The sequence below is a fragment of the Dipodomys merriami genome, unplaced genomic scaffold, assembly GCF_024711535.1.
Source record: "Dipodomys merriami isolate MVZ:Mamm:240054 unplaced genomic scaffold, mDipMer1.0.p SCAF_5, whole genome shotgun sequence".
Classification (NCBI taxonomy): domain Eukaryota; kingdom Metazoa; phylum Chordata; class Mammalia; order Rodentia; family Heteromyidae; genus Dipodomys; species Dipodomys merriami.
The window spans coordinates 74,671,992-74,692,808 of record NW_027206068.1 but is presented as its reverse complement, the minus strand read 5'-3'; the positions used below and the strand labels follow the sequence as shown (position 1 = coordinate 74,692,808).

General features: G+C 41.4%; 1 protein-coding gene and 6 non-coding genes across 7 annotated transcripts in view; all 7 read left to right on the top strand.

Annotated features, from left to right (window-relative positions):
- The window catches only part of Znf746 (zinc finger protein 746), a 143,718-nt gene that overhangs the window by 20,843 nt on the left and 102,058 nt on the right, over positions 1-20,817 (top strand). The window lies entirely within an intron of this gene.
- Trnac-gca (transfer RNA cysteine (anticodon GCA)) lies at positions 3,460-3,531 on the top strand. The gene has a single exon. It is a non-coding gene; the product is annotated as a tRNA-Cys (tRNA).
- On the top strand, positions 4,338-4,409 carry Trnac-gca (transfer RNA cysteine (anticodon GCA)). Its single transcript has one exon. It is a non-coding gene; the product is annotated as a tRNA-Cys (tRNA).
- Positions 9,228-9,299, top strand: Trnac-gca (transfer RNA cysteine (anticodon GCA)). Its single transcript has one exon. It is a non-coding gene; the product is annotated as a tRNA-Cys (tRNA).
- Trnac-gca (transfer RNA cysteine (anticodon GCA)) lies at positions 10,164-10,235 on the top strand. The gene has a single exon. It is a non-coding gene; the product is annotated as a tRNA-Cys (tRNA).
- Positions 15,681-15,752, top strand: Trnac-gca (transfer RNA cysteine (anticodon GCA)). Its single transcript has one exon. It is a non-coding gene; the product is annotated as a tRNA-Cys (tRNA).
- Positions 19,001-19,072, top strand: Trnac-gca (transfer RNA cysteine (anticodon GCA)). Its single transcript has one exon. It is a non-coding gene; the product is annotated as a tRNA-Cys (tRNA).

The following is a 20,817-nucleotide window of genomic DNA, read 5'->3' as shown; positions in this document are numbered from 1 at the left end:
CTGTCATGGCCACAGAAGTGTCCCCACCACCTGTTACTCCTCCAGCACAGTGAAGGCACGTGGAGCTGGCCTGAGCCAACCTTGCACAGAGACAAACCAAGCACAGATAACCCACAGCTTCAAGGAAAACCAATGAAGCCCAGCTTAGATCCGTGGATTGGCACCTTCACAGCTGATCTATGAACCCAAGAATACGAGCTCATTGCTACATGAAACTGAAATTTGGGGGGATTTGTTGAGAAACACTTTGGGAGACATGGCTAACACAGCCATGATTCCTAGAGCCCTCTCCCCACCAATGCCCATCAGATACTGGATAAAGGAAAAGGGGGAGATTTGTGTTTGTTGAAAGAATTCAGATTGTGACTGCAGGATGACAAGGGGCTTCTCAGACAAGAGAGGGGCCTCTTGGGATGGAGGAGTGAGCTCATGGCTGGAAGAGGGTTCTCTACTGAGTTTCTATGTCTGCCCGTTTCTCTGGGCTAAGAATAGTAAACATACAGTACAGCATGGAATCCTTAGGTGTGACATTAGTGAAATAAGGTAAAAGGAAAGCCCGGCAGACATGGAACTATAGCTCACTGGTAGAGCATTTGACTATGCATCAAGAGGTCCCCAGTTCAAATAGGAGAGACCACCCCTAGAATGGTCTAAATTTGTCCTGCTGACCAGTCACCCTTGAAACAGCACCACCCCCTCATTGGTTTTTCTCTGTGACTCAATTTTTACCTGGCATGAGCCAGGGTACTACTTTCAGAAGTGCTTAATTAGGAGTTCTATAAAGTTTATATTACAGAGAGACTTCTGAATTAGAGTTTTCCCAGGTGGCTTTGCCTCCTATTGACAATACAGATCATCCCTTGAAATTCAGCTCTAGTACACCTTAAGGATTTGAGAATGTTTGTGGGAGACAGGCACAACCAACTGCTAATATCACAGATGATGGCCAAGTGTATAGAGGTGAGGGCATGTGAGAAGGTGAGCAAGGTTAGCATGGAGCCGAGGACATGGTAGGAAGGTGACCAGACTTAGTGGCACATAGGGGATAGGGGAAGCGGCGGGCCATAAATAGTGTCTCAACTACCTTCATATAAAATTCAGAAATGAAATTGGCTTTTTAGGGAACACTAGTTTCTGAGTAACATCTCTGATGAATGATTACAGGTATATGATTTCAGTTCAGATGCTCCCTGCATACATCGGCTTTTGCTCACTGAACATGGCAGGGTCTCTGAATGCTGCAACTTTGGTAGAAAAGGAAGGAAGCCAGTTTGACCTATCTTCTCCCCATGGTCCTGTTGTACCATGTGACACCCCCACTCCACCCCTGCCCCACTAGCCCTCCAGTCCTGTTTGCTTCAGGATCAATTTTCTTGGCTGGAAAATTCTCTTGGGCTGTTTTCTTCTTTTTCTTCATTTTGTTCTCCAGCCACTGAACCCTCTGCCCATGCTTTTGAGAATGGCCATGGTGGGACCCTGTGAAGAAATGACCCTGCTCGTGGCCTCGGAAGCCCAAGTAAGAGCCTGCTCTCTCCCTTTGTCCCTGCAAACTCTGCCCCGCAGGCCCCCTGCAAGTGACTCTACATGCACATGGTGACTTACAAAAAGATGCAGCAAAGCTTGGATTCATTCCAGGGTTAGCAGAGCTATGTCACTGTCCATCAGATTCCACCATGTGACACCCCAGGGAGCCTGGCTTTACCAAATGCCTCAGGAGCTGGAGTGTCCAATGTGTTCTTGAGCCAGAGTCTTGTCATGTAGCTAAAGCAGGCCTTGAACTTGAGAACCTCCTGTTGCAGTGTTTCACAGTTGTATGCCACAGCACGCTCTCTCCTCTCTCTCTCTCTCTCTCTCTCTCTCTCTCTCTCTCTCTCTCTCTCTCTCTCTCTCTCTCTCTCTCTCTCTCTCTCTCTCTCTCTCTCTCTCTCTGTTCTTTTGAGGTGTTATGAGCCCCATGAAACCCAAACCACAAAGGTCTTGTGTTTCAGTGGAAAAGTATAGAGGTGGACAATATTTTGGGTAAACCACAAGCAAAGGGCCCTAAAGAAAGTGGAGAGGACAGAGGACTGTTTTTCTGCCCTGGTTGGGATTGAAAAGGGGACAAATCCAGATGCTCTGGTCTGGGTCTAGGAGTGCAGGTGTCAGGAGGAAAGGAGCTAAGGACCCAGGCTGTCTGTTCAAATCCAGGCAGAGATTGTGTGGAAAAGACCAGGCAGTTCCTGCAAAGGCACCAGAATTGAGGAGACATACAGTACATCCCACATCCTTGAGTGCAGCAAACAGGTGCTAGAATGTCCGTTAGATACGAGGGGAGAACTCAGAGGTAGGACAAACGCCCCTCGAGCCGTTCCCACTGAAGAGTGACGCAGTAGGAATTGGAGAGCTCTGAGGTCCTGAACCATGACACAGGACAGCCATTACCAACATGTGTCAGCATGGAAAGCAGAGGCGGCAGGAGACTCCATCTGTCCATTGGGAACCTTCTTTGGGTTCCATCTTCTGGTTGATATGTTGAGCCATTGTTCAAATGGAGATGAAGAGAGGAAAAGGGCAGGGGAGCAGGGATACAGCTCACCCTGTCCCGCAGGATTCGGTATAACGAGGCCCTTGTCATAAACGTAGACCTCATGCGTGCTTTGGCCATTAATTAGGTGTGTTGGGCATGAGTTAACCACTGTCTTCTTTTCTCACATGTATACTGAGGAAGGGTACAGATTAAAGGAGTAGCTTCAAGATGCCTTTGAGTCAGAATTGTTCACAGAGCTTGTAATAGACACACGGCATCCCTACAGCCCTTCCCAGAAATATAAATCGAAGAACTGTTTTCCTTTAAAATATATATATATATATATTAGTATTTTAATATTTTATTTATGAAGAATTCTTTTCTTTTGTGCTGGCCCTGGGCCTTGAATTCAGGGCCTCCCATTCTCCCTTGGCTTCCTTACTCACAGCTGACACTCTACCACTTAGGCCACACCTCCAGTCTGGCTTTGTGCTGGTTAATTAGAGATAAGAGTCCCCTGGATTTTTCTGCTCTGGCTGGCTTTTCACCACACTGCACTGATCTGAGCCTCCTAAGTAGCTAAGATTGTGGGCATGAGCCATCAGTGCACTATTGAGGTGGAGAAATTCTCATCTAGGAACCATCAGTTTCTGCTTTGGCCCAGCCCTACCTTCACCATCTCCTCCAGAGGGTCTCTTGGACAGTCAACTCCTTGAGCCTGACTCGGCTAGATGAGTCTGAAGCTACTCTGGCTCAGAGCTCCATGATGCTGTTCTCACAAAGACCTACGAGACAAGGTGCTTGTCAGAGTGGAGGTGACAGTCACAGTGCAGAGTGGTTCAGAGCTTGGCCCAGATGAGGGCAGAGCACTAGCAGGTGCTGATCTCAGAACGCTTACAGCCAGGGTGTGGCCATGCAGGCTTAGAGTGTTTATTAGACACATAAGAGCATGAGGGGGTATAGCTCAGGGGTAGAGCATTTGACTGCAGATCAAGAGGTCCCTGGTTCAAATCCAGGTGCCCCCTTACCAGCCTCTTTTAGATTCCAGAGGGCAAAATTCCTAAAGCAGTAACAAGGAGCCAAATAAAGGCCCTGGTCACCTGTATTGGCTCTAAACCCCTTATTGTACAATGCACTGTTCCCACGTGCTCTGGATTCTGTAGTCTCTGGCTGGGAGGCCATTCGGTCATGTTGGGACACAGGATTAACTCAAGGCTCATCCACTGTGGAGACACAGCCCCCCAGGAGGTCTATGGCACTGAGGATTCTGGCTTCTTCTGGCAAATCTTCCTGGTCCTCTCTTCAGGAAACTCCTCCTGCCCAACAGGCAGTGTGATTCTTGCTCACTATACCAGGGACCCCTGCTCACCTCCTGACACTTTCAGGGAAATATGTTTGTTGCTGCATTGGTCGCTTATTTGAGTAAGACTCTTGGATGAATAAGGTGGCTCTATTCTCAGCAAGGATAACAGGTTATGCTTGCTGAGTGAATGGACAGAGTGCAACAATGCATCCTTCCCTCGAGTCCTTGAAGTGTGAGGTGCTGCAGACAATTCGGTGAAGACACCAACAGTGTCCTCACCACTGTCTGTAGACATAGGGGAAACACCACAGTCAGATGCATTTTTCAGGTCAAAGGAGTTTGGTGCTGTCACCACACCAAGGGATAGACAGGACTGAGGTAACGTTGGAGAGGAGGGGAAGGCTGAGTGCAATGTTGATAGCTTGCTAGTTTCTGGAACATACTGAAGAAATAGTAGGTTTTAATAAGATGATAGCCTTGGTGTAGTGTCACTGTTGAAAAGGTGCTAATGAGAGGTTATTCCTGTGTGGGGGTATAGCTCAGGGGTAGAGCATTTGACTGCAGATCAAGAGGTCCCTGGTTCAAATCCAGGTGCCCCCTTCTTTATGTGCAATTTTGGTGGCTAATTTAGCCTTTGCAGTTTAGCCTAGCCCTATGTCAAGTAAAGAAGTCTTCATTAGTTGAGGCTTCTAGAACCTTCCTCTCAGGGATACATGACCTGGAAAGGCATGAGTTTCTTTTTTTATGGGCAGGGTTTGCCTCCATCACCAACTACAATTGCTCAAGTAACATAAGCCACCTTTACCTGGAATCTACACCTCATTAATTCAGTACAACGCAGTAGTCTCAGGAGCTGCTGGTGAGTCCCTGCCACTTCCCTGTTCTCCTCTTGCTTTGGACCCTGAAAAAAACGTAAGGCTGGCCTTGGTCCTCAATCCTTCTACCCTTGCCTCCAAAGAGATGGGATGATAGTTGTGCATCACTGCATATGATCTGTGGCCATGTTTTATGGATGTTGAATTATTGTCAAACCCAGCCTCCCATGAGTATGGATGGGTGTCCCTATGTGTCCACAGCAGAGGAGCTGTGACGAAGTATAATGTCATTACCAACTAGGAAAGAAGTCTGTGGTCTTTTTTTGGTGTGGGGGGGGGGTCGGTTGTGGGGCTTGAACTCTGGGCTTGGGCACTGTCCCTGCACTCTTCAGCTCAAGATGAGAGCCTCTACTGCTTGAGGCACAGTGCCACTTCTGGTTTATTGGAGACAAGAGTCTCACGAATATTTCTGCCTGGGCTGGATTTGAACCACAATTCTCAGATCTCAGCCTCCTGAGTAGCTAGGATTACAGGCGTGAGCCACCGGCGCCCAGCTGTCTGTGGTCTTCTTATGTAAACAACTTGATTTTGATCCTAAGACTCTAAAGAAGTGTGTTAGTTTGCTTTCTGTTAGTACAACAAATACCCAAAATAACCAACTTATATGGAGAAAAGGATTAACTTGTCCCACAGTTTGGGGGGGGGGGTTCCAGGCTGTGGTCTGTTGTACCTGAGGCTTTGGGCCTGTGCAGAAGCAGCACATTATGGTGTGAGCATGTGGTAGAGCAAAGCTGCTGGCCTCATGGCCAGGAGAGGAGGAGGGCTGGCTCCTCCCTCCCCTTGGATGGAGCATCCACAGACTTGAGCACCTCTCACTCGGCCTCTCCTCTAAAGACTCCATGAGCTCCCAGTTATACCACCCTGGAGATCCAGCCTTTAAACAGGAGAACACCGAAGGTTGAACTATAGCAAAATATGTACTCATACTCACTTTATGTAATACAATTTTTACATCTACACATATAGTTTGAACCAACAGCCATTTCTGGCAATGGACTCAAAGATTACTGAAAAAGAAAGCACCCTTCACAGATACAGATCTGTGAGAACAAGATTAGTCAGTTCCCAGTGGGGCAACAGAAATGAGGAGAAATCATTCACAGGACACACTACACCACTAGGTGCAGTAACACAGGTAGGCGGGGTAATCAGGTATGAGGTTATAATTCAGGGATAGAGAAGTTGACTGCACACAAGCTGTCCTTAGTTCAAGGCTCCAACACCTGCTGGGTCTATTTTCCATGATCATTACAGGTTGGCACTCTCTGACCCACGTCATATCCCAAAGCCAATTGATCTATCTGATTCCCATTTCATTGCGTTTCCATGGATTCAATCCTATCCTCAGGTTTATATCTATTGACACATTGGAGGATTCTGAATATAGAGTCTAGGGAAAGCAAGAAGAGAGGAGACCAGGGAAACAGGTCATCCTGTGACAAAGTGTCTGATGCAAAGAGACTCTTCCAACAGAAGTAAAGGAAACTAATATACTAGGAGAGAGAAAGGGAAGTATTCCATGTGTGAAACAAGAAAAATTCATTATAAAATCAGAAACATCTCTTTAAAATGAGAAAAAAATAGATGTAAGACTTGAAACATAAAAAGAAGGCAGTGCTCTATAAAGCAAATGAAAAAGACAAAAGAGGTAATAAGGGATGTAAAAATAGTGAAGTCAGACTTTGAGATCAGGATGTGGAAAAAAAAACAAATCATTTAAAGTTCAAGAGGAAATGATGGAAGGATTTTATTAAATAAAAGTACCCATAATGAAAGACATAGATTTCCATTGGAAAAGATTCTTCCATGGGTTATTAATGTGAATCAAGTGGTATAGCACCTGCCTCTCAAACTCAAGGCCCTGAATACAAACCCCAGTACTCTCCCTGAACAAAAGGCTGGACAGTCTTCAACACAATAAATTAAAAGTGTCAAGGCTGGGAATGTGACTCAGTGGTAGAGTGCTTGCCTAGCATGCATGAAGCCCTGGGTTCAATTCCTCAGTACCACATACACAGAAAAAGGCCAGAAGTGGTGCTGTAGCTCAAGTGGTAGGGTGCTAGCCTTGAGCAAAAGAAGCTCAGAAACAGTGCTTAGACCCTGAGTTCAAGTCCCAGGACTGGCAAAAAAAAGTGATCTTCACCAAATACTCATAATATAATCATAGAATACCAATGCAAGATCTTAAAACCTTAGAAGAGTGACAGAAAATGTGATATACACAGGACAGGTAGTCACCACAGCACTTGAGTTTTCAACGGCATGCTAGATGTGAGAAGACAAGAGTCAATATCGTTCTCAGTGAGAAGGACCATGATTCACACCTAAAACTTATGCTCACTTCAGATTACTAGTCAAGTGTGTGTGTAAACTTGCAGATATTACTAGGTCCAGTGGGTCTTAGAAAGTTTACCTCTTCTTGCTTTTCACAGAAAGCAATTGGAAGATGCCATCAGCCAAAAGGAGGAAGTAAATTAAGAGATATTCAAGACTCAGAATCCAAAAAGAGGGTCTCCCATACAAGAAAGAGAAGAACAGAAACAATGTCCAGGACCGGGAGGAGGTTCCAGGCTGTGCAACAGACTTTCAGTGCAAACAGAAGGAAGGGACCAGGAACCTAAACGGCCACTGGAAACAATTAGAAACGTAAATTATTTGAACATGAAACACTGTTTGAAAGCTATTTTATAGAAAAATAAACATTACTGAAAATCTCGAATGTTTAAAAGATAATGAACACTTCGGAAATATTAGGCTATCAATAACTTAAAGAAAAAGTTCTGGGGGCTGAGAAGGTGGCTCAGTGGTAGAGCGCTTGCCTCGCATGCATGAGGCCCTAGGTTCAATTCCTCAGCACCACATAAGCAGAAAATGCCACAAGTGGCACTATGGCTCAAGTGGTAGAGTGCTCGCCTTGAGCTGAAGAGCTGAGGAACAGTGCCCAGGCCCAGAGTTCAGACCCCACGATGAACAAAAAAAAGAAGAAAAGAAAAGAAAAAATTGAAAAAAGAAAGAGTTCTGTAGAACTTTTACTTAGCAATACCTAGATTGGCCATGCACTTTTAACAAGCCATAATGACGAAAAGAAGGAAGATAATTTAACCAAAAATTAAGATATAGATTTAAAAACTGATAATATACAAAGGCATATGAATTAAAATCCTCATTCACAGAAGTAATTCAATGAGATAAAAATGATTTGTTTGGATACTGAATATTATATGTATTTTATTTAAACTCATAGAAATAACCAAAACTGTGGAGAGTGATTCCCTTTGGGCAACAGAAAGATTATGAAAAAAAATTCTTTTCTTTAAATCATAAGCTTTAAAAACACTATGAGGGGGGCTGGGAAGGTGGCTCAGTGGTAGAGTGCTTGCCTTGCATGCATGAGGCCCTGGGTTCAATTCCTTAGCACCACATAAACAGAAAAAGCCGGAAGTGGGCACTGTGGCTTAAGTGGTAGAGCGCTAGACTTGAGCTGAAGAGCTGAGGGTCAGCGCCCAGGCCCAGAGTTCAGACTCCATGACTGACCAAAAAAAAAAAAAAAAAACACTATGAGGGTCTGGGAACATGGCTTAGTGGCAGAGTGCTTGCCCAGCATGCACAAAGCCTTGGGTTCAATTCCTCAGCACCACATAAACAGAAAATGTCCTAAGTGGTGCGGTGGCTCAAGTGGTAGAGTGCTAGTCTTGAGCAAAAGAAGTTCAGGGACAGTGCCCAGGCCCTGAGTTCAAACCCCAGGACTGGCAAAAATAAAAAATTAAAGAGCTCATGGACAACACCCAGACACTCAGTTCAAGCCTCAGGACCAAGAAAAAAAATTTAATTTAATTTAAAAAATAAAAACATTATTTGGCATTTTAAAATAATTGCAAAAGGCACTATGATAAAGACAGAAGTAATGTAACACTAAAAACATTCATGTGGCAGGGATTGATGTGAAAGCTAACGTAGAGCTTTCCAGTGTAGTAACAATGCTCCCTATCCCAAATCATATGCAATATGTTATAGTCATCCTGCTTCTCAGAATTTCTCCATCATCTGAGTCAGGGCCAAGGAAATGATCTATCTACCCCTACCTTACTCTGAGGGTCTGTGCAGAGATACAGGGTCCTGAGGGATGTCTTCACAAACAAATGCTACATGTGTCTCAAAGAAGCTTGGCAGGGTCTATTAAAACTGTTGTGTGTAAAACAAAGAAATGAGATATGTAAACCCTAAAGGTACTTGTAGAGCTCTGTCTCAGAGCTCCTTCCAGCTCTACTGCTCCCACAGATGAGGAATGAGGAGGGGGATAGGATTCGCGGACATGGAAGCAGTGGTGTCATTAGAGGACACAGGGGACTTTAGAAGAACTTGAGTTTTTTTCCCCCCTTTTTTCTGTTTCTTAATTTTCTCTTTTTTAGAAGAACTTCTCTGGGTGAGTTTGTGGAGAAATCAGTGATGCTCTTACCAATTCTCTAGAAACTACCAATATTTAACAGGAATGTTGAGTGTGCTTATGAAAGTAAAAGGTGTTTATTAGACACTCAAGACAGGTGGGGGTATAGCTCAGGGGTAGAGCATTTGACTGCAGATCAAGAGGTCCCTGGTTCAAATCCAGGTGCCCCCTCCCTCTTTAAGTGTTTTTAACTCACGGGAACTATTGCTTATATTCTTTCATTCTTTTAAATTATATCCTTAGAACACAGAAGCTACAGGTTAGCCTTAACAGATGCTATCTATCTCTCCTGTTTTCCTATAGTCTGGTGTACTTCAGATTTTTTTTTAATTTCCAACTCCCCTTCTCATGTATATGTCTAATGCTTACACCTCTATTGGCTTCACTAAGAGAAGGCAGAAACTGTAATTCAGATTTCTTCTAGACTTTTCCAGAGAAGAACAGACACACACACACACACACACACACACACACACACACACACACACACACACACACACACACACACACACACACCTAAGTCATCTCACTCTGTTCTCTATACCATAGCAGGCCTGGTGGTCAGACCTAGGAAGACAAATCATATCACCCAGTTATCTGTGTTGGGTGGATATTTCCTTCTGTGAACTGCTTTCTTCTATGCCAGAGCCCAGTACACACACAGCCTCAAAGATCAAAGCCTGGCTCAGCTGTTCTAACAAGAAGAAGAGGGATTCAGTAGGGTTGTTGCTGCAATTGCCAATTCTGGGACTTGTATAACACTGTGAATGACAGCCATTCTGTCTTCACCAGGGGAGATGTGCCGGCTGGGAACCCAGGGAGGAGAGAATGGGCCGTTTGTGACTAAATCAAAATGGCAATGGGAGATGAACCCAGCAATAGGCCTTAACAAATGTAGAGATGAGGAATGATGATGGTTTCTCAGTCAGGTCCGGCCACTTCTACAAAGTTACTACTGAACTATAATTTCACTTTCCAGAACTGAGTGTTGCTCAATAGATATAAGGGATCAACTAGGTAAGTACAAGTACCACAGGGGGTATAGCTCAGGGGTAGAGCATTTGACTGCAGATCAAGAGGTCCCTGGTTCAAATCCAGGTGCCCCCTTCCTTATGCTTAATTTTGGTGCCTATATTAAGCACATTCATCTTTGGAACGCCCTCAATAAAATTCATAGGTTACCATTAGCTTGGGTTTCTATAAACAACCTATGAATCTCCTTCTCTTGAAGGAAGGCATGACAGGTATCCATATTGTCCCTCTCATTTGTACTATACTATAATCAGTGAAGAGCCCCCAGGCCACCTTAACCTAGAATAGTTATACTCTTAGTAAAGTACACATGAAAGGACTCAAGTTGCCCTCATGAGAGAACTTTTTGATCCTCTGTTTGCTGTCCTCTCACTTTCAATTCGAGCATACCACAGTTTTACCATTGCTCCCTGCCAAGGAGAAATGGTTCAGTAGTGAGCTGGGTTTGGGAATCGCCAGGTCCCTGTCTGGGATGCAATGTTTAGGAGTCAGGGGCTGAAGTTCTACTGAGAAAACAAGCTCAACACAGAGGTGAAGACCTAAAGGAAGCTGAAGATGTCAGGAGAGATAGAACCAAGTTGCAGTATTGACTCACTAAATGCTATGTATTGAAGAGATGTTAATAGTGCATCATGCTCTGAATTAGGAACACAATTTTTCCTTGCATTACTTGGCAGTAAAAGGAAGATCTCAGTCATTCCTATGAGTATTTGATTTTGATTCCAAGTGGTAGAACTTTCAGAATGTTCCCTACTGTAAAATACAAAAAAAAAAAAAAAAAAGAGGAAGGAGGAAGAGGAGGAGAAAAAAGGAGGAGAAGGAGGAGTTGGAGGAGTTAATTCTTTATTTAATTTTTTTCTTTTTAAGGAGTCTAATATTGAGAAAATGTGACTGGAAAACTGGAAGGCAGAAAATATTCATGAACCTACAAGACTTAGTTAAGGGGTTTTAGGTAAAAATGTAGCAAGCAGCCTCACACTTGTGGCTCACACCGTAATCCTAGCTACTCAGGAGGCTGAGATCTGAGGATAATAGTTCAAAGCCAGTCCAGGCAGGAAAGTCTGAGGCACTTATCTCCAATTAACCACCAGAAAATCGGAAGTGGTGCTGTGGCTCAAGTGGTAGAGCACTCGCCTTGAGATGAATAATTGAGGGACAGAGCCCAGGCCCATAGTTCAAGCCCCATGACCAAAAAAAAAGAAAAGAAAAGAAAAAAAGAAAGCATGAGCTTTCTGTCAGGCTATCTTTCACAAGGTGCTACAAGAATTTTGAAGTACAATGTCTGTGCACTTCTTCTGAATGGGGAGTGGGACGGAAGTAAGAGGAATCTTGTCATTTAGGTTCATAGATCTCTAAATCCAGAGAAGCCTCACCAGGAGTTAATGTAGTTCACAAGGTCTTGGACTCCAAGACCTTGGATGAGAACACGGGTGCAGAAAAAAAGCTGTTGGTTCCAGTTCTTATTCCTTTATTACACATCTTCCAATAAGAAGTGAAGCCTGATTCCCTGCCCTCGAATAGGACTGGTCCTGTGACTTACTTTACCCAGCAAGATGGTAGCATGTGACACAGCTGAGATTGAAACCTACTGGCTTAACTGGGCTTTTTCTGTTGGTTTTCTACCATTGCCTTGAAAGAGTCCACTGGTGGGTTGGTTTGTTTTCTTGATTGCTTTCTGGTTTTTTGGTTTTTTTTTGGTTGTTGTTGTTCTCTGATGAAGTACAGGGTGTTATTTCAACCTTAACATATTTCCTAAGTCTTGTGTTGTGTCCTAGAATATGATTTATATTGGAGAATTGTCATGGGCTGATAAGAGTTTGTATTGTGTAACAGTTGGGAAAATAGTCTATAGATATTTGTAAGTCCATTTGGTCTATGGTTTCATTTGTTCTGATATTTCTTAATTGATTTTTTTTGTCTCAGTAACCTCTCTATCAGTAAGTTTGTGGTATGGAATTTTCCATTATTATTGATGAGGGTCCATCAGTTCATGTAGGTCCAGAAGTATTTGCTTATGAACTTGAGTAGCCAACATTTGCTAAATATATATTCGAGATTAGTATCCCTTCTTGAGAAATTATTCCCTTTATAATTAATATGAAATGCCTTTTTTGTCTCTTCTTACTAGCTTAATCTTAAAGTGTGTTTCATCAGATATAATTATTACTATGTGTTTTTGGAGTCTTTTTTCTTGGAAAATCTTTTCCCATTCTTTTACCTTAAGCCTGTATTAGCTTTTGTCATTAAGATGTGTTTCTTGTAAGGCAGCAAATGGTTGGACCTTGTTTGTTCTGAATTTTTACCTTTTTTGCTATTATGAGTCTTATCTTTAATCCAATTTTCCATTCAGATATTTTTAGCTGGAGAGTGGCAATCATTAACACTAAGTGTTCAAATTGAAAGGACTATATTTCCCAATCTTTTTTTGATGTGTTGTTCATAATTCCTCCTTTGTTAACACACTCATCTACTCTGATTCTTCTTTCTTTATTTTTTTGTTTGGCTTCCTCTTCTCTGTGTTGGATTCCTTTATGATCTCTTGCAGAGATGAATAACTGATTAGGAATTCCTCAATCTTTTGTTTAATATGGAAAGTTTTCATTTCTCCCTCAATTAGAGAAGACAGATTTTTGGATATGCTAATCTGAGTTGACATCTATAGTTTTGCAGGGCTTTTTTTGATCCCTCTTTGCCCTGCTTGTAGTTAGAGTTTGTTTAGATAAATCTACTGTTATTTTATAGCGTTACTTTGTATTATGTTGCTTCTCAGTTAGTGTTCAATATTTTCCTTTGTTTTTTTATATTGAGTGTTTTAATTAAAATATGTCCATGGTTATTTGTTCTCTGATGATGCTTGTTTGGCTTTCTGTAAAAGCCTTAAGTCAGTCTTGTAAAGCTCAGGAAGCTTTTTGCTATTATGTTACTGAATAGGTTTTCTATGGTTCTAGTTTCTATTACTTCTTCTTATATGCCCATGATTCATAAGTTTTGTCTTTTGATAGTGCCCCTGACTGGTGTACTTTATTAATTTCTTAGTGTTATTTTCTTCCCAATAACTTTGACTAAGTGGTCTAATTCCTCTTCTTTATCTTCAATCTCTGGTACCCTATTTTCAATTTGTTTGGTTCTTTGTTCTCCTTTTTAATTTTATTGTCAAGGTGATGTAGAGAGGGGTTAGTTACATAAGTAAGGTAGTGAGTACATTTCTTGTGAAACTTGTTACCCCCTCCCTCATTGTTTGGTTCTTTTATCTAGGATTTCTGTTATTTATTGAGCTCTTCATTCCCAAGATTTTGAGTTGATTTTTTTTTGTTTGTTTGTTTTTGGGTCCGGTCGTGGGGCCTGAACTCTTGGGCCTGGGCGCTGTCCCTCAGCTCTTCAGCTCAAGACTAGCGCTCTACCACTTGAGGCACAGCGCAACTTCCAGTTTTTTTCTTTTTGCTTATGTGGTTCTGAGGAATCGAACCCAGGGCCTCAGGCATGCAAGGCAAGCGCTCTACCACTGAGCCACCTTCCCAGCCTTGAGTTGATTTTTAAGATATCTATTTTTATTGAATTCCTATTTCATATCTTACATCCTTTTATTTGTCTCAGCTGTTTGTTTGAATTTTCTTTTTTCTCAATTATTTGTTTCTCTGTGAATTACTTTTTTAAATGTATTTTTTATTATGAAAATACCGTACAGAGGGGTTACAATTACATGAGCAAGGTGATGAGTACATTTCTTTCTTTTTTTGGGGGGGGTCCGTTTGTGGGGCCTGAACTCTGGGCCTGGACACTGTCCCTCAGCTCTTCAGCTCAAGGCTAGCATGCTACCACTTGAGCCATAGCACCACTTCCGGCTTATGTGGTGCTGAGGAATTGAACCCAGGGCCTCATGCATGAAAGGCAAGCACTATACCACTGAGCTATCTTCCCAGCCCATGAGTACATTTCTTTTTATTTTTTAATTTTTTTATTGTAAAGATACTATACAGAGGGTTACAGTTACATGAGTAAGGTAATGAGTATATTGAGCATTGTTACCCTCTACATTGTTTTCTCCCAACTATCCCTTCCCCCATGAGTACATTTCTTTTTTGTTGTTTTTTTTTGTTGTTGTTGGCGGTGGGGCTTGAACTCTGGGCCTAAGTGCTGTCCCTCAGCTCTTCAGCTCAAGGCGAGTGCTCTACCACTTGAGCTACAGCGCCACTTCCCATGAGTATATTTCTTATCAAGCATTTTGCCTCCCTTCTTTGTTTTCTTTTACCATCCTTTCCCATCTAATTACTTTTTTAAAAATATGTGTTAATATTGGGGCTTTAACTCAGGGCCTCATGATTTCATCAAGTTTTTTGCTGATGCCTATGCGCTATCACATAAGCAATGCTTCCAAGCCAGCCTTTTTGCAGGTTAATTGGAGATAAGAGTTTTGTGGAATTTTCCGACTAGGCTGACTTTAAATAGCAATGCTCTGATCATAGCCACCTGAGTGGCTAGGATTGCTGGTATGAGCCTTCAGCACCTACTTTCTTTCTGAATTTGATATTAAGGTTGTACCAACTCACTGAATAAATTGAGAAGAATTGCTTCCCCCTGCCCCTGCTATTTTCTGAAATAACTGCATCAACTTGAAAGCATCTGGATAAGTGTTGGGAAGAATTTACCAAAGAAGATACCAGTGAGTCTTTTGAGCCTGTTGTTGTAGTTCTTGTGTTATTACTATTAATGGAAGTTTGCAATTCTTACACTTATCATGCATATATTTTACCAGTTAAGCTATATGTCCAGTCCTGGGCAGCTTTAAACTTTGGATATAATACATACTGGAAATATTTCTTAACTAATAAAAATAATTAAATAAAATTGTTCTAAAAAGAAAACACTGTCATCATCATGATAATCATTGGGAAACACAAAGAATTTCAATCTTCAGCCTTTCTGGTATTCTGTCTTTAGACTTTGCCTCAAAATGCTGTGTCCCTAGAGGTCTTGGTGCTTTCTTGTTCTCTTGGGAAATCTATGTGATCTGATGGCCTCATAGTGGTGGCTTCTAGGAGGAAAGTTGACAAGCAAGAGACACTTCCTTCAACTTCAGAGGCCTTAGTTCTGGTTGCTCAAAATGTCAGTCTTATCTGATCCTCACAGTCCCAGTGAGGCTGAGTGGATCATTTGTCATGTGTCTAGCTGATTGTTTTCCAAAATCATGTTTCATGTGGTAGCATTGTGTCAGAAACTCTTGGGTTTGGATTATGCCTTCAAACACCTCCAAAGTGTCTGTTCTGCAGCCAACTCTGAGTCACACACTTGTAGCTGAGTCCAAAAGATGTTCTTACCACCAGCCTCTACAAGAAAATGCCTCTGCCTCTCTGGGAACCAAGGAGGAAAGTGAACATAGTTGCTGGTGTGCAGAGTGCTTCAGGATTGGGTGTAGGATGAGAAGCATATGATGGCATCATTGGCAGGTGCCAATTCAGGATAATGATAGCCAATGTGTTGCTATTCAGGTTTAGAGTGCATATTAGACACCCATAGGCAAATGGGGGTATAGCTCAGGGGTAGAGCATTTGACTGCAGATCAAGAGGTCCCTGGTTCAAATCCAGGTGCCCCCTTGCTAGTCTTTTAGATGACACAGAGCACTCCTCTTGTATAATTAATTCTACTCAGGCCCTGCCTCTGACTTTGTTTCTGGAAGATTGGGTTTATCTCCAATCGACGATACTTTGAAGAACAAGGACAATGTCTTACCTGTATCTTATTCTCAGCATGCATTATACGACCTGGCAACTAACAAGGTCTTGAGTATTAGTTAAGTGAATAAATGAGGACTACATAGGTAAAAGGGACTGACTGGGCTTCTTCTCAGACCACAGGGATGCGTGGGAAAAGAGCATTTGACTACAGAAAAAGAGGTCCCTGATTCAAGTCTAGATTATCTTTTTTCTTGTCAGAAGACTCTTTATTATTGTTTAGTTCTCATTGCTTGCTATAAATTTGTATAAGTGATTATATACAATTGATTGACTTTTAGTAGGCCAAATGAATCTAGAATTTTGCCTGTTTTAGTTTCCAATTTAATTGAATATGGATTTTTATAATATTTCCTATTGGTCCTCTGGATTTCAGTGGTGTTTTTTATACCCCCTTTCTCATTTTTAATTTTACTAAGTTGTTACTTTTCCATCTTATGTCTGGTCAGACTGGCCAGGTATTTGTCAATGCTATTTATCTTCTCAAAGAAGCAACATTTTGTTTCATTGACTTTTTTTGTATGTTGTTTCTACATTTACTTTTTAAAATTTCTGCTCTAACTTTTATTATTTATTTCCACTTTACATTTTTTATTTGGCCTGTTCTTGTTTTTCTAGAAGTTTGAGGAGCATTACTATAATATCTGCTTGAGACCTTTCTGGGGTTTTTGGGCTGTTGTTTTGCTTTTATTTTTTGGTGCCAGTCCTGGGGCTTGAACTCAGAGACTGGATGCTGTCCCTAAGAATTTGTGCTAAGAATAGTGTTTTTCTTCTGAGCACAGCTCCACTTCCAGCTTTTCTCTAGTTAACTGGATATAGGCGTGTCATGGATGCTCCTGCCAGGCTGGCTTTAACTGTAATCCTCAGGTCTCAACCTCTTGTGTAGCTGGGATTACAAGTGTGAGCTGCCTACACAAGCCTGTTTTTGTTTTAACCAAAGGGTAATATCTATAACATTTCCTTTTGGTCATGACTTTATTGCACCCCAAAAGTTCTGGTAAGCTATGCTTTAAAAGGATTCTAGTAATTTTTATTTGTTCTATGGCCTATTGGTCAACAACTTTTTGTTCAATACCTATGTGTTGTAATATATTCTGTAATTTCTTTGGCTGTTCTAAGATCATATTTTAGAAAGTACAATCTACTTTGGAATAAGATCCATGATATTCCAAAAAAAATTGTGAATTGTACAATTGTTAGTGAAGTATTCTGCACATGACTATTAAATCAATTTGTTCTACAGTATCATTTAATTATGCTGTTATTTTTAATCTGTGTAAGTGATTTGGGGGTATGGAACTCTTCCAGTATTATAGTGTTAGGGTCTGTATATGCTCATAAGAAGTATTTGCTTAAAGACATTTGGGTGCACAAACTTTTGGATTCTATCAATGACTGTTATTTCTTCTTCTTTATGCTCTTTATTAATATGAAGTTGCTGTCATTGTCTCTTCATATTAGTTGTAGTTTAAAGTATGTTTTATCATATATATAACTACTCCTACTTACTTTAAACCTATATTTGTTTTTCCCAGTGAGATACGTTTCTTGTAGGCAATAATGGTTGGGTCTTACATTTTAATACAACTTGCCATTTTTCTATTTATTAGACAGTATTCATATTAAAGTATGTCAGAGCCAGGTGTCAATGGCTCACACCTGTAAAACTAGCTACTGAGGAATCTGATATCTGAGGACTGCAGTTCAAAGCCAGACTGTGCAGGAAAATCTGTTAGACTCTTATCTCCAATAAAAATCACAAAAGGAAGAGGAGAAACAGGAGGGGGAGGAGGAGGAGGAGGAGGAGGAGGAGGAGGAGGAGGAAGAGGGGGAGGGGGAGGGAGAGGAGGGGGAGGGGGAGGGGGAGGAGGAGGAGGAGGAGGAATCCAGAAGTGGAAAAGAACAGAGTCCAGGCCCTGAGTTAAAGCTCCAGGACAAATACAAAAACAAAACAAAGCAAATATGTTAGATTTCCTGTCCGTTTGTTGTCTTATAATGCTTCATTTCTATTTCTCTTTTGTTAGTGTATTCATCTAGCAGTGTTCTCTCATGTATTTTTTTCTGTGATTCTTTATCTTCTTTTCTGTGTATAGGATTATTTCCTGCCATGCCCCCCTTGTGTTTAGAATTAGGGTCAAGAAATATATTTCTCTTATAATAGGATTTCCTTTATATGTGTCTTGTTGAGTCTCCTTTGCAGCTTTCAATAAGCTTTCTTTGTTGTGTATTTCTAGCAATCCTTCTCTGAGCATTCCTGTTTGTTTAATATAACCCCTCTTGATATGATGACACAGTTCTGCTGTTATTCATTCAATAGATTTTTTTATGTATTTCGTTTACATCTCTTCATTTGTGCTCATAATTCATAAGTTTGGTCTTCCAGACACTTTTTCTTAGCGGTATGTTTTTAAATGTTTTTGAGTAATTGATCTGATTCTCATGCTTTATTTTCAATTTCAATACTATAGTTTCAACTTGTTCTGTTTTACTATATTAACAGGAATTTATTTGGGCTCTGCATTTTCAATATTTCAATTAGATATTTTCAAGATTTCTTTATTTTCATTGACTTTCTCTTTCTTGTTCTACATTGTCTTCTTCATTTTGTACAAATGTTTGTTTGAACTTTTTGAGCTCAGTCAATTGTTAATTCCTGTATAAATATGATATGAAGTATACCATGGAGAGGAAAAGTTTAAATCATTAGCTCCAAACTCTCTGTGAATCTGAATGTCCTCAGAGCTTATTAGAGACCACCTTCATCACAGGTCACTTCCCAGAGACCGTGTTGTAGAAGTTCTGAGTTGGAATCCTCCAGTTTTCCTTTGAGCTCTGCTCCAGTCCTCATTTCCAAAAGTTTTCTGTGGAGCCAATTCTCTCTGTCACTCATCTAGATGAGTCTGAAAGACATGCTGACAGCAAGCCCCCATGAATTAATGCTTCTGCCATGCCAGGAACTAGGGAGGAATATTCTGGTTATTGTAGAGGCGGCAGTCATAAGTGCAGAGACAGTATATGATGACAGAGAACCTGGCAGTGATAATCACAGGTTGGCAACTAGTATGTGGTCATGAAGGCTTAGTGTGCTTATTAGACATACTTAAGTAGGTGGGGGTATAGCTCAGGGGTAGAGCATTTGACTGCAGATCAAGAGGTCCCTGGTTCAAATCCAGGTGCCCCCTTTCTAGAATCTTTTTTAGATGCCAGAGACAAAAATGCCTAAAGTAGAGAATCATCATCATCATCATCATCATCATCATCATCATCATCATCATAATGGGCCTTGACACTCATATTGGCCCTAATGCTCCAATGTTGTCCCAGGAATGACCTGTACTATGACCTTCTGTATCCTATATTCTGTGCATGCCCTTTCTGAGTCATTTCTAAAAGGATTCAGCAGATCTGTCTATGGCTAGTTACACTATACCATAGACTTAGCTCAAGGAAAAGTCTTTGCCACTCATTGTGGGAAATCTGTGAGATCATGGGCTTTTACTGGGAAAAGTCTTGTCAGCTATATAGGAACTCTTGTATGAACCCCTGTTTACCATGCTCTTTGATCGATGACCCACAGGCCCATGCTTACCTTCCTAACACTTCTATAGAAATGTTTTTACATATAGGTTTATTTGTATTAAATCATTTTAAAGGCTGAGGACAGTATTTTATCTGTTGCTATGAGCTTGACATGGATTATAGGACCTGTCACCCAAAATTCTAGACTTTTGTTGAGTGGATGAGGCATGCGATGAAACAATTTTCTTCCTCTTGAGTCCTTGGAACATGGGGCTCTCCTTGGGCTATGAGCTACTTGATTTAGAGCCTAATCATTCTCTATGGATTTAGGGTGAATATCAGAATCAGGTGCCCTTTTCAGGTCACAGGTGGTCCCTCACCAAAACTCAAGAGAGGAGTAAGGAAGGCCAGTTAAGTTTGGAGAGGGGAAATGGATGAGGACAGAATCCATTGGAAAAGCTTGTAAGTTTCTTAAACAGGAAAGGTGATACTGGTAATAAATATTTTGGTAGTGGGTGTGATGCCATAGTTGAAGAAGTGCTAATGAAAGATTACATGTAATTGGGGGTATAGCTCAGATCAAGAGGTCCCTGGTTCAAATTCAGGTGCCCCCTATTTTTCATTAAGTAGATGTTTCTATAACAGCTTCTTTCTCCTCAGTAGATATCAGAGGAATCTTTTTTTTCTGGAACTAGTAAATTGGGAGGCTTTACTTGCTGGTTCTAAATGTAAATTAGAATCATTTTAAGAGCCTATAAAAGCACCATTCCCACACCCCACCCCAGACCAATGAAATCAGGACATATTAGTGGGGCTCAGGTACAGTAAAAATCTCCCCAGTGTCCTTGCGACTGTAGCTGAAGTGAGAACCAGTTTGGTGGAAGTTCTGGGAAGTCTTCCCTGTCTGAAGCTTCCTCATTCCAGCTCTGGCTGTCATCTGTGTTCTGAACCTTGTGTCTATGACATTCCCTTATGCTGTGTGCATCCTCATCATGAAATACACTTTCTTATGTGTACAAAATCCTTATGTGCACAACACTGACCACTGGATTGAATGGAATCTTCCAGGGATAATTGTTTTTTTCAGTACTTCCTTTATCCATGCATTCACCCTGGAGTTGCATTAAATTAATCTTGTTTCACAGCCATCAGCATCTATGGCCCAGTGAGAGGGCCTTCATCAGTCTTAGAGAGTTGGCAGAGAGTGAAGTATCAGCATAGTAAGTAAATTCTGTCTTGTGTCTAGCTTATGTGCCAGTTAAAGTAAACATTATGTCTTAGTCAAGCCTTAAAGAAAATCCCTACAGAAAGGATCGGTGTACTTTATCAACAATCTCAATACTGAAGACTGTAATGGCTTCCTGTGAGTTTTGTAAAATAGATTACTCTTTTTTCGTAGAACATCTCA